The following is a 16574-nucleotide window of genomic DNA, read 5'->3' on the forward strand; positions in this document are numbered from 1 at the left end:
CTCTTTTTTTTTTCTCCCTTCCCTTATGTTCATCTGTTTTGTTTCTTAAATTCCACATATGAGTGAAATCATATGGTATTTATCTTTCTCTGACTGATTTATTTCACTTAGAATATTAGACTACAGCCCCATCCACATCATTGCAAATGGCATGACTTCATTCTTTTTTATGACTGAGTAATATTCCTTTGAATGCGTATATCACATCTTCTTTATCCCTTCACCAGTTGATAGATGTTTGGGCTCTTTTCATAAATGGCTATTGTTGACAGTGCTGCTAATATCAGGGTGCATGTGCCCCTTTGAATCAGTACTTCTGCATCCTTTGGGTAAATACTTAGTAACAGAATTGTTGGGTCATAGAGTATTTCTATTTTTAACTTTTTGAGTAACCTCCATATTTTTTCCCAGAGTGGCTACACAAGTTTGCATTCCCACCAACAGTGCAAGAGGGTCCCCCTTCCTCCACATCCTTGCTAATATCTATTGTTTCCTGTGTTGTTAATTTTAGCCCAGTGTGAAGTGGTATCTCAGAGTGATTTTGATTTGTATTTCCCTGATGATGAGTGATGATGAAAAGCATCTTTTCATGTGTCTGTTAGCCATTTTTATCTCTTATTTGGAAAAATATCTATTCTGGATGTGACTATTGCATGAAATTAATTCAATTATGAAAGAAGGGGAAATAATTGTTAGGAAATTAACAAAATACTTTGTCAGCGAAATATTTACTTTTCACCCTTTTTATAAATCTAAAATCTAAAATATTTTAGAAACCCCAGATTAAATTATGCACTAAATTAAATTATGCATTAAATTATGCCTAAGCCATAGCTTTTTCACTGTTGTGCTGTTCACTTGGACATATATAGATAATGTTTCTTTTTAAGCTTTTATTTATTTATTTAAGAGAGAGAGAGGGTGAGCGAGAAAAAGAGCACAGACCAGGGCAGAGGCAGAGGAAGCAGCAGACTCCCGACTGAGCAGAGAACCTGATGGGGACTCGATCCTAAGACCCTGGGATCATGACCTGAGCCGAAGGCAGATGCTTAACTGACTGAGATACCCAGGTGTCCCTATAGATAATGTTTCATAGACAACAAAATGAGGTGAATTTTAAGATCAAGAGGATTTGAATTTTACTATTTCTTAATTCCTTGGGGACTCAGTTTCCCATCCTCCAAAATTAAGATACTCAACTTTTTTTTTTAAAGATTTTATTTATTTATTTGACAGACAGAGAGATCACAAGTAGGCAGAGAGGCAGGCAGAGGGAGGGGGGAGCAGGCTCCCTGCTGAGCAGAGAGCCCGATGCAGGGCTCTATCCCAGAACCCTGGAATCATGATCTGAGCTGAAGGCAGAGGCTTTAACCCACTGAGCCCCGATACTCAACTTTTGATTCATAACCTTCAAAATGGGGATATTAATTTCTGACTTTAGCAATATGGAATACTAAACTAATCCACTACAACCATGGAATACTGGGAAAGTTTGTCAATTCAAAGCATATACAGCAGAGTTCCACAACATCAACAACAGAAATACACACACATATTTGTGGGGGCTGATTTTCAGGATTGTAAATGAAGGGGATCTCAAAGTCACAGTGGGAACTTCTTTCTGATGATTCTGTGGGTGCTAAATAAATGTTCTGTGAGCAGGACCTAAGGTATTATTAATCACTAGAGAACTGAGATTCCCAAATAAAGTCAAGTTCTTCAAGGAGAACTAAAAATAACTTTTAGAAAACTAGGAACCAGAATTAAATATCTCAATCTGATAAGTGAACCTATAAAAATTCTAATTGATATTGTGTTTGGTGGTTGGAGACTGACTGTTTCCCCCCAAGATTAAAAATATGGCTCTCATCACTTCCTATTCTGCAACACACTGAATTCCTAGTATTATAAGGCAAGCAAAATGTAAAAGGCATATAGCTTAGAAAAGAAAAAAAAAATGAAGATATTCATCATCAACATGATTTTGTATTAAAATGGAAAAACTGAATTCTTCCATACTGTGCGTTTCTTCCCTGTGTGACTCCTCTGTTGTTCACGCAAAACACTTCATTGCTGACACTCTGGTCACCAAATGTGTGAAAGTTTTTCCCCATATCAACAAACAGTTCTTGGGTACCAGCAGGGCGCCCTGGAAATTCAACTCAATTCTGACACTATCTTACTGGGAGGGAGCTTTAGATCCATAGGTTAAGGACTCACTCTCGTAAGACTGTTCCACTGCACTCCAGGTGTCAATCTTAAATAGTAGGCCATAGGTTACTCGCAGCTTTTTTCCAATTTGGCTAAAAATATGAGGTCCCACATCCAAATCCCAAATTTAATTAACTTGCTAGAGTGGCTTACCTAGGGAAACACCTACTTAAGTTTACAGTTTATTGAAGGATATGATAAAAGATACAGCTGAATAGTTAGATAAAGAGATACATAGGTTGAAGTCTGGAAGGATCCTAAACATAAGAACTGTCCCCCCGTGGAGCTGGATAATGTCATCTTCCTAGTGTGGTTGTGTTCACCAACCTGGACGCTCTCAGAATCCCCTACTACTTAGATTTTATGGAGGTTTACTCACATAGGCATTATCAATTATTAACTCCATTTCCAGCCCCTCTAGCTTCTTTCAAGTATGGTGGGTGAGGCTGAAAATTCCAAGCTTCTATTTTTTAAAATTATTTTTATTAAGATATAATGTATTATTTGCCTGAGGGGTATAGGCCTGTGAATCGTCAGGCTTACACATTTATCAGCACTCACCATAGCACATACCTTCCCCAATGTCCATAACCTGGCTGGCCTATCCTTTCCCACCTACCCCCCAGCAGCCCTCAGTTTGTTGCCTGAGATTAAGAGTCTTTTATGGTTTGTCTTCCTCCCCGTCCCATCTTTTTTCATTTTTTCCCTCCCTGCCCGCCCTGACCACCCACCTTGCCTCTCAAATTCCTCATATCAGAAAGATCATATGGTGATTGTCTTTCCCTGATCGACTTATTTTGCTTAGCATAATACCCTCTAGTTCCATTCACGTCATTGCAAATGGCAGGATTTTGGTTTTTTTTTTTTAATGGCTGCATAGTATTCCATTGTATATATATACCACATCTTCTTGATCCATTCATCTGTTGATGGACATCTAGGTTCTTTCCATAGTTTGGCTATTGTGCACACTGCTCCTATAAACATTTGGGTGCAGGTGCCCCTTTGGGTCACTGCATTTGTATCTTTAGGGTAAATACCCAGTACTACAATTGCTGGGTCATAGGGTAGCTCTACTTCCAACTTTTTGAGGGACCTCCATGTTGTTTTCCAGAGTGGCTGCACCAGCTTGCATTCCCATCAACAGTGTAAAAGGGTTCCCCTTGCTCTACATTCTCACCAACATCTGTCCTTTCCTGACTTGTTAATTTTAGCCATCCTGACTGGTGTGAGGTGGTATCTCACTGTGGTTTTGATTTGTATTTCCCTGAGGCTAAGTGATGTGGAGCACTTTTTCATGTGTCTGTTGGCCATGTGGATGTCTTCTTTGCAGAAATGTCTGTTCATGTCTTCTGCCCTTTTTCTTTTTCTCTTTCTTTCTTAAAATATTTTATTTATTTATTTGACAGAGAGATCACAAGCAGGCAGAGAGGCAGGCAGAGAGAGAGAGAATCAAGCTCCCCAGTGAGCAGAGAGCCCAATATGGGGCTCGATCCCAGGACCCTGAGCCAAAGGCAGAGGCTTAACCCACTGAGCCACTCAGGTGCCCCTTCTGACCTTTTCTTGATTGGATTATTTGTTCTTTGGGTGTTGAGTTTGATAAGTTCTTTATAGATTCTGGATACTAGCCCTTTATCTGGTATGTCATTTGCAAATATCTTCTCTCATCCCGTCAGTTGTCTTTGGTTTTGTTGACTGTTTCCTTTGCTGTGCAAAAGCTTTTGATCTTGATGAAGTCCCAATAGGTCACTTTTGCCCTTGCTTCCCTTGCCCTGGCAATGTTTCTAGGAAGAAGTTGCTGTGGCTGAGGTCAAAGAGGTTGCTACCTCTGTCCTCCTCAAGGATTTTGATGGATTTCTATCTCACATTGAGTTCTTTCATTTTGAGTCTATTTTTGTGTGTGGTGTAAGGAAGTGGTCCAGTTTTATTCTTCTGCATGTGGCTGTCCAATTTTCCAAACACCATTTGTTGAAGAGACTGTCTTTTTTCCATGGGACATTCTTTCCTGCTTTGTCGAAGATTAGTTTGCCATAGAGTATATTTCTGGGCTCTCTATTCTGTTCCATTGATCTATGTGTCTGTTTTTGTGCCAGTACCATACTGTCTTGATGATGACAGCTTTGTAATAGAGCTTGAAGTCTGGAATTGTGATGCCACCAACTTTGGCTTTCTTTTTCAACATTCCTCTGGCTATTCAGGGGCTTTTCTGGTTCCATATAAATTTTAGGATTATTTTTTCTATTTCTTTGAAAAAAAATTATGGTATTTTCGATAGAGATTGCATTAAATGTGTATGTCGCAGCCGGCGCAACAAATTGACCAGAAAACGTGAGGGTAAGAGGATGGTGAAAAGAAATTAAGAGACAAAGAGATGGGGGCAGGAGGGACACTGAGGATGATGTCCAATGGTGCCGATTTTATTCCACACCTTACAAGCATTTATAAGGCAGACCACAATAGAAGGAGTAATACATCAGTACCTAGTCAGATGACCGCAAGTTTCTATAACAAGTTTACATCAACTACAAGCCAAACCTCGTGATGCCAGGTAGTTTCGGCTAAAGCCGTTAGCAAGACAATCAACCAGGGAATGGGTTATGGGAGGTACAGGAATAACAAGGACCAACTAAGAATTCATGACCCTGACCACATTATTCCCTTCTGTAGGGAGAGCGTGTGGGAAGTCACGTAGGCGAGCGCATGACACATAGCACAGACCCTTTCTCAGTGTTACTCAACTTTCTTGTCCTTGACTCCTTATCAGGGTGTCCGGACTTTAAAGGAGACACAAGTAAGGGCCTGGTTTGATCCACGACTCCAACCATGCCATAGCCTCCAACATGTGTAGATTGCTTTAGGTAGCATAGACACTGAAAATTCCAAGCTTCTGATCATGGCTTGGTCTTTCTGATAACAAGTTATCATGCAGTAGTCATCTAGGAACCCAACCCAAGTCACCTCAGTAGAATAAAAGATACTCCTAGCTCTTTCTTCACTTAGGAAATGACAAGTTTCAGAAGCCCTATGTCTGCAGCTGAGGATGAAGATCAAATACATATTTCTTAAAAATATATATATTTATTTGTTTATTTGAGAGAAAGACAGAGATAGCTACAGGGGGCACAAGCTGGTAGGAGAGGGAGAAGCAGTCTTCCCTGAGGGCAGATGTGGGACTCAATCCCAGAACCCCAGGATCATGACATGAGCTGAAGGCAGACTCTTAACCAACTGAGCCACCCAAGTGCTCCCATATTTCTTATTATAAGTCAGCATATCACATCTATGTAGAAAAATCCCAAAGAATCATCAAGAAAACTATTAGAACCAATATTAGTATTAGCAATGTTGTAGGATACAAGGTTTATATGCAAAAACCAAGTTTAATGAATAATTACAAACTGAAATTAAAAACTAGTACCAAAAAAAAGTACTAAAAATTAATACTGAAAATTAGAATGCTGAATTCTACAATACACTTATGAAAGAAATTAAAAGATTTCCTCAACAAATGGAGAGATATACTGTGTTCATAGTTTGGAAAAAATCAATATTGTTAAGATGTCAGTTCTCTTCAAGTTTACTGATAGATTTATCAGAATTCCAATCAAAATCTCAAATGATTCTTTATGGAAATCAGCAAGCTGATTCTAAAATTTATGTGGGAAGATAAAGGAATGAGAATAGTCTAAATAATTTTGACAAAGAATTACAAAAATGGAAGACTTACAATTAGATATCTATATGAAAAAATAAAAATGAAAATATTAATACCTTGTGTTTTTTTTTTTGACTGAAAAAGAAAACTATATTTTTATATTGAGGCAAGGGAGTAGAAAAGAAACCTCTATACTAGGCCCTATTCAGTGGCAGCTTCTTGCTCCACAGGGTTAAGGAAGACTTTGAGGAAATAAAAATTGTTTGGCAAAATCCAGGTGTAGTTGCTTTATATGTTGTAATGGGTAGAGGGATGAAGTGAAGTGTGAAGGCTCCTCTTCCCTCCATCTTACCTCAGACTATGTCCTGGAACACTATGGCGGAGAAAACACCACTTTCATTCCTGCTTCTTGGGATTGTTGACGGCCATGTAGTGATAGAGCACAAGCAGGAAGAGCAACAGGCCCAGAATGTTGGCAAAGTTGGTGAGCTGAAGGCATGTCTGTGATCATCCTGATCAGCTGGGCTCCCCACAATCCAGTCTGCATAGTAGCTGGAGATAGAAGTCCCCTCAATACTTTGTCTTATATAAAATCAATTCATAATGTATCATAGCCCTAACAAAAATCCCTAAAACTATAAAACTTTTGGAGAGACACAGGAAAACATTTTTGTTACCCTGAATTAAATAGTTCTTCCATATAACAACAAAAAGAGACCCTTAACAGAAAAAGTAAGGAATTGGATTTCATCAAAATTATAAACTGCTGATCTTTAAAGGAAAATGTTAAGAAAATGATGAGCTAGAACAGGAGCTGGAAGAAAATATTTTCAATAATTATATATAATAAAGAATTTGCAGAAAGAAAATATAAAGAACTCTCAAAATTCAATAAAGTGATATTCAAATCAATACCATGTGGCAAAATTTTTGAACAGACACTTCAGCAAAGAAGATACCCTGATGCCAAATAAGCCCATGAAAAGATGCTCAGCCTCAGTAGTCATTAGAGAAAAATGAAAATTAAAACAATAATATGTTATTCTACAAAATTTATAATTGATAAATAAAAACCAAACCAAAGCAAACAAATGAGCAATTAAAGAAACAAATAGATACAAATATCACAAAGCAAAATCTATCCATACCAAATATAGGTAGGTATGCAAAAGGAATTCCTATCCAGTTTTGGTGGGAATGTCACATATTATAGACAGTTTGGAAAACCCTGGAAATTTTTTATATAGCTAAATGAACTTACTATCCATGAGTTAGACTTGGGATTTTATCCCTTTTCTCTGGGTACACATGACTGGTCAAGATGGATGTAGGGAAACATGTATTTTGCATGGAAAAATGCTATGGAATCTGAGAAGTGAAGTTGATAATAAATAACTAGAATTAATTAATAAGAAATAATAAATGAAAAATTAAAAAATAAAGATCAAGTAGTTACAAATCAGAACTAATTGGAAATATGTAATATGAAAATAGTTGAAAAGAGCTCAAATATGGATGCATAAGAGAATGAACATAGCCAAAGATTAAATTGGTATACTGTACCATCAAAATGAGGAACTGTACTACAAAAAGTTAGAAGTCCTAATTTTAAAAAAATAAAAATTTAAGATAAACATAGAAAATTTAACTATGAATCCAATAATGGGAAAAATAAAACAAAAAGAAGACTGATTTGAAGAAATGATGACCACAAATTTTTATAAGCAAAGAAATATGAAAAAAATCAGACAACAATAAAAAAACAGAAATTAGAAGAACAGCACTTTAATAAAAGCCTTGGTTAAAAGAAAAAAAAAAGTAAAGTTACATTACATTTTCAAAAGGAAAAGAACTGCATGCTACTATCTTATAAGTACATCACTATCTTCAAAAAAAAAGATTGAAATACAGTATTTCAGATATAGAAGACAGGAGACCAAACAGGAAAAGGAAGAAAAAGAAACAAAACAAACTATATAACAATCCCTCATCATATTCTTATATCCATATACAGGACTAAAACTCCATACTCAGTTAAGGCACAGAAACAAGGACATGAGCGTATACAAAGGGCAATTTGTTGTTTAGGGAAATATTGTAGATATTTAAGCATGGATAGAGGAAAAATAAATGCAAGTGTGATTGTTAGGGGAAACATCAGATGAATAGAGATGAAATGATTAATTTTCAGCCCAGCAATTACAATTCATTTTAACTAACTGAAAGTAGTGAAGAAGGGGGAAAAAAAAAAAGAAAGAAAAGGAGGAGGAGGAAATGAAATGCGCAAAGTATAAAGCATGAACCAAACACATATATCCCAATATAATAGTAGGCACAAGAGATTAAATGGGTTAAATTCAACAAAGTGGAGATATTCTCAGACCGGACAATCAAATGAGATTCAATAGTTTGTAGTTTACACTAACAAACTTTAGGGGTGCCTGGTTGGCCAGTTGGTGAAGCATCTGCCTTTGGCTCTGGTCATGATCCCAGAGTCCTGGGATTGAGGCCCGTGTGGGCTCCCTGATCAGTGGGGAGCCTGCTTCTCCCTCTCCTCCCTGCTCATGTTCTCTCGTTATCTCATCTCTCTCTCAAATAAATAAATAAATAAATCTAAAAAAAAAAAAAAAAAACCAAAAAAAAAAAAAACAACCCAAAAACAAAAGCCAAACCAGCAACTAAATAAACTAACAGACTTTAAAAACTGTCCAGAAAAAAATAAAAATAAAGGATTAATAATATATGGGCAGTGAGAAGAAAGCTTGTATAACACATTTAGTTTCAGAACAGAATTTAAGATGAAAAGCACAAGAAGTAATGAATAATATTATGTTCTGATCAATTAATATAATGAAGAAAGTATTGCAATGGCCTACAATATGCATCTAGTAGGCTTCCTTCAAAATACTAATAGCTAGCAAACATATATCAAAAAAATATAAATCATAAATAAGCAAAATGTAAGTCAACATTAATTTGGGGATTTTAATCTTTGTTAGAAAAAAGATAAAGCTCCCCCAAAAGGAAAAAAAACTCCATATGTGTGTATGTTGTGCGTATAAAACAATAAGATCCTATCAGTGGAGATAGATAGATAGATCACTCAATCAATCTTATATGAGATGTAGAGAAAGCCCTGTCTTCTTGACTGACAGGATCATTCATAAAAATCAGCTATAGAAGAGGCCAAAAAGAAAGTCTTGGAAATATAATGAATATAAGCGTGTACTCAGAACCACAGACAGGTTATTTATTTTTCTTTTAAATGTGTAGAAATGGCCTCCATTGTTGAGAGTATTCTAAGAGTTGTGATATACGTACAACATTTATAACAAACACTGGCATAGACAATCGGACATACATGTTTTGGGAGTCAAAAATTCATTAATCATTTTTAGATAACAGGGTGAGATGATTTTTTTTATCTGTTTAAGCAAGGACCACAGAGTCAGCCCACCTGATAACACCATTTTCCTGTGTTTCCTGAATGCTGCAGTCACAGAGCACTCTTCTCCAGGGCTTTCTTCTGGCTTCTGCCGGCTCAGGATGGTCCTTCCTTCCAGGAAGCTGTGACCTGTCTTGACCCAGGAATGGTGTGCACCCCCTTAGTAGCCCTATACCTCTCCTGCTATTTCCCTGAGCACCGGTATCTTGCACTGAATGCCATGAGGGACGATGGAATGGCTAGGCCAGACTCTGGGGACCATGGAAAACAAAACAAAGCAACCCATTATAGATCATGACAACTCAAATCTCTCTTTACATTAATAATTTCATAGAGTGTAAATAGAACACACCTTACAGGACACATTTTACAACAGTGTCTATATTTTGTTCCATTTACGACGATAAAAGAATCTACAGTTGGCACATAAAACTATTCGGATACTATCAGTCACTTAGCTTGGGAGGATCACGCTATTAAGGACGAGTTCATTTTGTGTCGGTGAACAAAACTGTGTTATGTGCATGTAAAGAGAAAGAAAAAACATAAAGATAAGGAATATAGGGAATGATAGTTCAACGGAGTGTGAGTTTAGTCACTGCATGTAGACCTAGCAGAAGAAATACATTGTCTATGTGCTAAGTAAAGAGTTTTGTTACCAAAAAGAAAGCCATAGGAGATAGAACTTAAAAGATTGTTATTATCTATCAAAATGTGCTTTTCAGTTGCACTGAGCCTAGGTAAGATTTACTAAGAGCAAGTCTCCTTTCACAAACTTGCCATTGACACTAGTATTTTTATGAAAGAAGAATGAGTCGGATGAACAAGATAGCACTCTTGGATAATCATTTCTAGAATTTTTATGTAATAGTATTTAGCGTTTTGGAAAGGCTTGATGGCCTCGCACTGTATTTAGGGAGCAAAACGGGTTCAGATCAATACCACTTGGCTGGAGCTTCAGAGATTGTTTCTTGGGTAAATCAGAAAAAGCAAGAAAAAATGTGACAGAAACTACCAGCACAGGGAAACACAGGTAAAGTACAATCAAAAATATTTCAAATTTTGTTAATGAGCACAACTCTGCCATTCCCTACTGTGTCCCCCACATAGAATGTTTCCGTCATTATATCTCAAAAAAAGGACAGCTTGGTTTGAAACTTTATCAACCATGTATCAATACTGCAGGTCACAGAGTAGCTCTTTCAAATACTATCTTATTAAAAAGAACACAAGTCTTCATTTACACAAGCTGATATTTTTGTGGTTTCAGTTGTTGCTGATATTATAAGATGCACATTATTTTTTCTGTTTGGTGGGATTATTTTGTTGCTTAGTAATGAGAAGAAGGTGATTTGTCTTCTGAGTGGAAGGCTGGTGCAGGAATACAAATTTTGATTCCCTAAAAAATGTAATGTTCATGTGTTCTTTTCTTTCTAACAAAGCAGAGTTGAGAGTGGCTTTGTCTATATTTAGGAAAGAGATTAAATAGCCTCTACAATCCGTTCCAGGATTTACCAATTGTATCTGACGAATTTCTCCTTTTAATTAACCCTAATCACAACTCACTGTCTTTATTTCAGAGATGGAGAATGACCAATCAGTATTTTTCAGCCTTTGTTTTCCTGATTTAACAATTGTGGTTCTTACAGTTTGTCTCTGAAGCTTGCAAGAGAGTATTTTACCCTGAATTTCCAGTCTTTCTCAGAAGTATATCAAGTAAAACTTGATCTTTTTTTTTTTTAATATGTTTCCCTGCTAGTCCTTTTAGAACTTTCCTTTTAAATTTTTAGCTCAGATGTTACCACCTTTGTGAAGTTCCCTTGACTACCTCCTGGCTTAATGTGTCTTTTTCTATGATACAATTGTACATTGAATATTTTTCTATTTTTTAGAAATTATCATTTATTCTCAGTGTTCACATATTTGTCTTTGAACTCTGTTGTAAGCAAGTTACTTGGGAATAGTTATCTTCTCCCCCTAAAACCTCTTCCACCCATCCCCATCCTCACCATCTTGGGGTTCCTAGGGCTTAGAATAGGATAATCCTTTAAATATATTTTCTAAAGATTGAAGAAAGCACAAGAAATCAGTATTCCTTTCTTCTCTCATTCCCTGTAATTGTGTTTAGAACTTCTCTTACCCTACCATAGATTCTTCGCATCTCTACACATAGCATAAAAAAGACAGTCAAGACTCTCCTTAACTAGGTAATCTCTATGCTAAGTCTGGAAAGCATTTTCTGATGCAGAGATGGAGGTGGAATAATGTACTTCATCATTGCTCTGAAAACATCTTTACAATTATCAATGTTGCCACCAAGGAATCTATAATTAGATATTGTAACAACATAGTTGCTGTGTATTCAAAGCATATTACCTAAAAATTGAAAGTCCAGAGGAGATGCACACAACTCAATATGTGATTTAGCAAAAATTATTTTTTCTTCAATGATGTCTTTTAAAGTAATTCAATAAACAGATTAATGGAGTATGTAAGCTTAGCGAGCTTTTATGATTTGTAGTTTAAACTAAAACTAAATCAGCTGTGTAAAAATGGAAAAGATTAAAAACATTTTATCTACAATGAGAAAAATATCAACTTTGTTATGTCTTTGAGAGACAGAGTAAATGAAAGTATTCTAATAGCTACTATAAGATGTCAGAGGAAAGCTGAATCTAAAATTAACAAAATCCAGCAAGATTGAAAATTTAACTTGCTTATATTGTTACTAATACTATGGAGCATTATTTTCTGTAACATATCACTTTTAATTCTCCTAGACTCAAATATGGAGGGAGTAGGATAGGGAGTTAGAGGATAGATATTTATACTTGCCACTCAGTGATAAATCAGTGAGCACTGGTTTGAATTATCCTTTTAATTGAAGTCTTTCCCTTTTTGGTAAATACTGCACCTGTTAGAAATCAAATTCTTAGAGTCTTCCCTTCCTCCCTTTCTTCTTTTATAATATGGCACCTGGATATAGTGGAGATCAGTCTTCATAGTGACTGTTGGCAGGAGAAAGGAAGTACAAACCCTACATTTCTCTACAGGTCTTCTGTCTACACTGACTTGACCTGTGACAGACCAGGTCCTGTCTGGGTTTGGGTATGTGTTGCTGACAACTGACCATATATTTGTCAATCTTTTGTCATTGTGTATTCAACATGTAGCAGCCTCTCCTTCCTAACCATAGGTCTCTGGTAGTTCTGTACATGTTTTTCACTGTTCTACAATCTGTGTACAAACAATAAAGAAGCAGCTGTATTATCACATGTGACTTATGTCACCTATCCCCTCTACCAACCATGCTTATTACTCTGGTACCATTTTAAACAAAGCACTAAGTAAAAATGAACCTCTCCTGAGACTTGTAGCTCACCCAAACTTCATGCAATACTTAGGACAATAGGCTGCTGGGTCTAGTATTTTCAGAGTCCCTAAGTATCTCTGGATATTTTCACTAGTTACAATTACTTCTCCTTCCCACCGTCTCAGAGGCAGCAAAGGTAGAATTTTTGACTTTTGGATTTTTCGGCAATTTACCTTCTATCATATTATCACTTAACTCTATCATCATTTATCATCAACGCTCTTCATAGTAGCTGTACTCAGTATTTATTGTGCAGTAGAATCACATGGAGTGCTTAATGAAACAGATTGTTAGGCCTCACTCCTAGAGTTTCTCATTGAATAGTTCTGGGAAGAAGCCCAAGAATTTACATGTCTAAAAATTCCAAGATGTTGCTAATGCTACTGGTCTGGGGTGGGGTCAAGGGGCAGGTGGACTAGGAAGCCCTGTGGGCCTTCAGGCCTTTGCCCAGCCTATCACTGGGATGTCTCCATAGGTTCCCACTAGAAAGAATTCAAGGACTAATCAGACATAAGAAAAAATTCAAGGATAGATCAGACGCAATGGTTTAGCATATCAGTGGGAAAGTTTTTCAGCAAGAGCACATGCTTGAGATGGGAGAGAGGGCAAGCTGAAGGAGAGTTGCACACCCAGGGATTTGGGTCTCTACCTTTTATTGGTAAGTGTTAACTAGGGGGTGGAATATTTATTACTTGGGGAGGGAATTTCCTTGGGAGCAGGGTTTCATTTTTCTCCTTTACTTGGTCATGGTTTCTGACCTTCTTTGTCTTGGGCCTGTCTGATTTGATCCTGTTTCTGGAGGCTTTGTTTTTGGAATGTTGCCAGGACAGGTCTCTAACTTTCAATAGCTAGCCATGACTCCTCCTTTGCTGGCCTCCAGGCGATTCACAGACCTGTACCCTAGGGATAAAAATACATTATGTGTTTATAATAAACAAACAAACAAACAAACCTAATAAAGAGGGATGCCTCGATGGCTCAGTTGGTTAGGTGGCTGCCTTTGGTTTAGGTTGTGGTCCCAGGATCCCCGAAGGAGTCCTACATGGGGAATTCCTTGCTCAGCAGGGGGCCTGCTTCTTCCTCTGCCTCCTCTGCCTGCCATTTCCCCGTTTGTGCTCTTTCTCTCTCTCTGATAAATAAATAAATAAAATCTTAAAAACAAACAAACAAACACAAACCTAATACTGAGGCCCTATTTTGAGAAGCCTTGACTTACAGACAAGATGGCATTCAAGTTCATAAGTATTACTTTTTTAAAACAACTTTATTGAGGTATAGTTGATTCTGATATTGCGATTTATAATAAGAAAGATATATTTGGTCTTTATCCATCATTTCTGGCACGGAGCTCCTAAAACCTTTGGAACATTTTAAGTGAGGAGAACAGTTAAGGTGTCTTTGTTATGCTGCTCAAGTGACTTTTGGAAAGCACCTCTGGATGGGGTCTGGTTGCCAGGAGAACCAACCATGTGATTCAAATCAACCATGTGACCTCCAGGGAGTGGGGGAGGAGTTGGGGGTTGAATCAGTAGCCAATGGCCGATGATTTAATCAGTCATGCTTATCTGATTAAGCCTCCATTAAAACCCAAAAGAATGGGTGTGGAAAGCTTCTGCATTGGTGAATACATGGAGACGTGGTGAGAGCAGCACTCTCTCTGAGAGCACTGAAGTTCTGTATCCCCTCCCACGAACCTTGATCTGTGTATCTCTTCATCTGACTATTGGTTGGCATTTTCTAAAAGATTTTATTTATTTGACACACGCAGAGAGAGATAACAAGAGAGGGAACACAAGCAGGGGTAGTGAGAGAGAGAGGAGTAGGCTTCCCACTGAGCAGGGAGCCCGGTGTGGGCCCCATCCCAGGACCCTGGGAAGACTCAAGCTGAAGATGCCCAATGCCTGAGTCACCCAGGTGCCCCTGATTGGTATTCTTTAATATCTCTTATAATAAACTGGCAATTTATTGAGTAAACTGGTTTCCTGAGTTCTATGAGCCACTCTAACAAATTAAAGGAAGCCAAAGAAGGGGTCATGGGAATCTCTTATTTATAGCCAGCTGGTCAGAAGCACAGGTAGCAACTTGGGCTTGTGATTGGCCTCTGAACTTGAGGGCAGTCCAGTGGGATTGACCCCTTAACCTGTAGAATCTAGTGCTATCTCCCAGTAGATATTTCCAGAATTGAATTGAATTACAGGAACCCAGCTGATGTCTGAGAGTTGCTTGATGGTTTAGGGGAAACACCTCACACATCAGAATTGTCGACCAGAATTGTATTGGTGTACAAAAAGACTACATATCAACAAAACCTGACTTTTAAAAATATCACCCTGCAAGGAGTTAAGAAGAAAAAAAGCTGAGAAATGAATTTGTTTCTCTAGCTGGTAATTCATCGTTGCTTTGCAGCATTGAAATCCATTGATTCAAAGGGAGGGAAGCCAGAGAGCAAGAGAATTTTCAGAGCATGAGATATTATAAAAATTATTATCCTTTCTAAAAAATGAACAAAGAAACTCAAGATGGAGACTATCGAACAATACCTACATTACTGGAGCTAAGGAAGGGCCACAGTCCTATGCCATAATCTTTTAAAAAGTAGTGACCAGGGAGAGAGAGAAAGAAAATAGAGCAATAATAAAGCAGTTTCTACTTAGTTTTCCAAGAAGCAGTGCAGAGAAGCTAATGGGACACAACCTCACAAATGCTTCACATTTGGAAAAAAGCAGACTGAGAAGATGTTGAGGCAGCCAGAAGGAGAGACTTGAAACCCCCTGATAAATGAAATCCTTCCAATTACCACAGAGTTCATCATGCAGAGAAATTTCCAAGATGTGGATTTTCCACATTCTGTGAGGGCAATGAGAGAGACACCAACTAGTATAAATGTGATCCTTCAGAGATAATTTCTGCTCAAAACAGGCCTGAACATAAAAATGAAACTAAGCAGGATGTGATCTATGGAGGAATTGGGGAGCCCCGAGGGAAGAGGGCCCACAAATCAGAGTGTGGTCCCAATTTTCAAGTTCTCCTTGTCTTTTCTCTTAAGCTCCTGTGTGGGAAAAAATGGAGTGAAACAAAGGTTGAAAAATGGAGGAAGAATAGTGTGTTAGTTTTCTATTGCTGGGTAATAAAATTGTCACAAACCTAGCAACTTAAAATAACTTGAACAAATTAACCAAAATGTTTGGGAAATCAGGAGTCTAGACATGGCTTGTTGAGTCCTCTTTGTTTTGGTGTCTCAGTCTACAGGGCAGATGTTGACTAGCTGCATTTTCATCTGGAGGCTCAACGAAGAAGAGTCCACTCCCAAGATCATCCAGGTTGTTGGCAGAATATGAATTCTTTGCTACTGTGTGACTGTGGGCTTCGGCTTCTTGCTGGTTGTTGGCTGTAGTTTGCTTTTAGGTGTCCACAGTTCCTTGTCATGGGGGATGGCTCAAACATCCACTTACTTCATCAAACATGCAAGGAGAGTTTCTGGCTCTAGTGGGCTAAGATGAAATCTCATATAGCAATTCTTTATCACATCCCATCTTTATGACATCCTATCATCTTTGTCATATTCTATTGGTTATAGGCTAGTCGCATGCCCTGTTCAAATTCAAAGGAAGGAAATTTCTCACAAGAAATTTCTATCTTCCTCAAGACGAGGAGATAGAAATTATTGGGAATCGGGGCACCCACGTGGCTCAGTGGGTTAGGCCTCCACCCTTGGCTCAGGTCCTGATCTCAGGGTCCTGGGATTGAGCCCCGCATCGGGCTCTCTGGTCAGCGGGGTGGCTGCTTCCCCCCCGCCCCGCCTACTTGTGATGTCTTTTCCTGTCAAATAAATAAATAAAACCTTCAAAAAAAATTATTGGGAATCACCTTAACATATGTCCATCTTAGCA

The sequence above is a fragment of the Mustela nivalis genome, assembly GCF_964662115.1.
Source record: "Mustela nivalis genome assembly, chromosome: 8".
NCBI lineage: Eukaryota > Metazoa > Chordata > Mammalia > Carnivora > Mustelidae > Mustela > Mustela nivalis.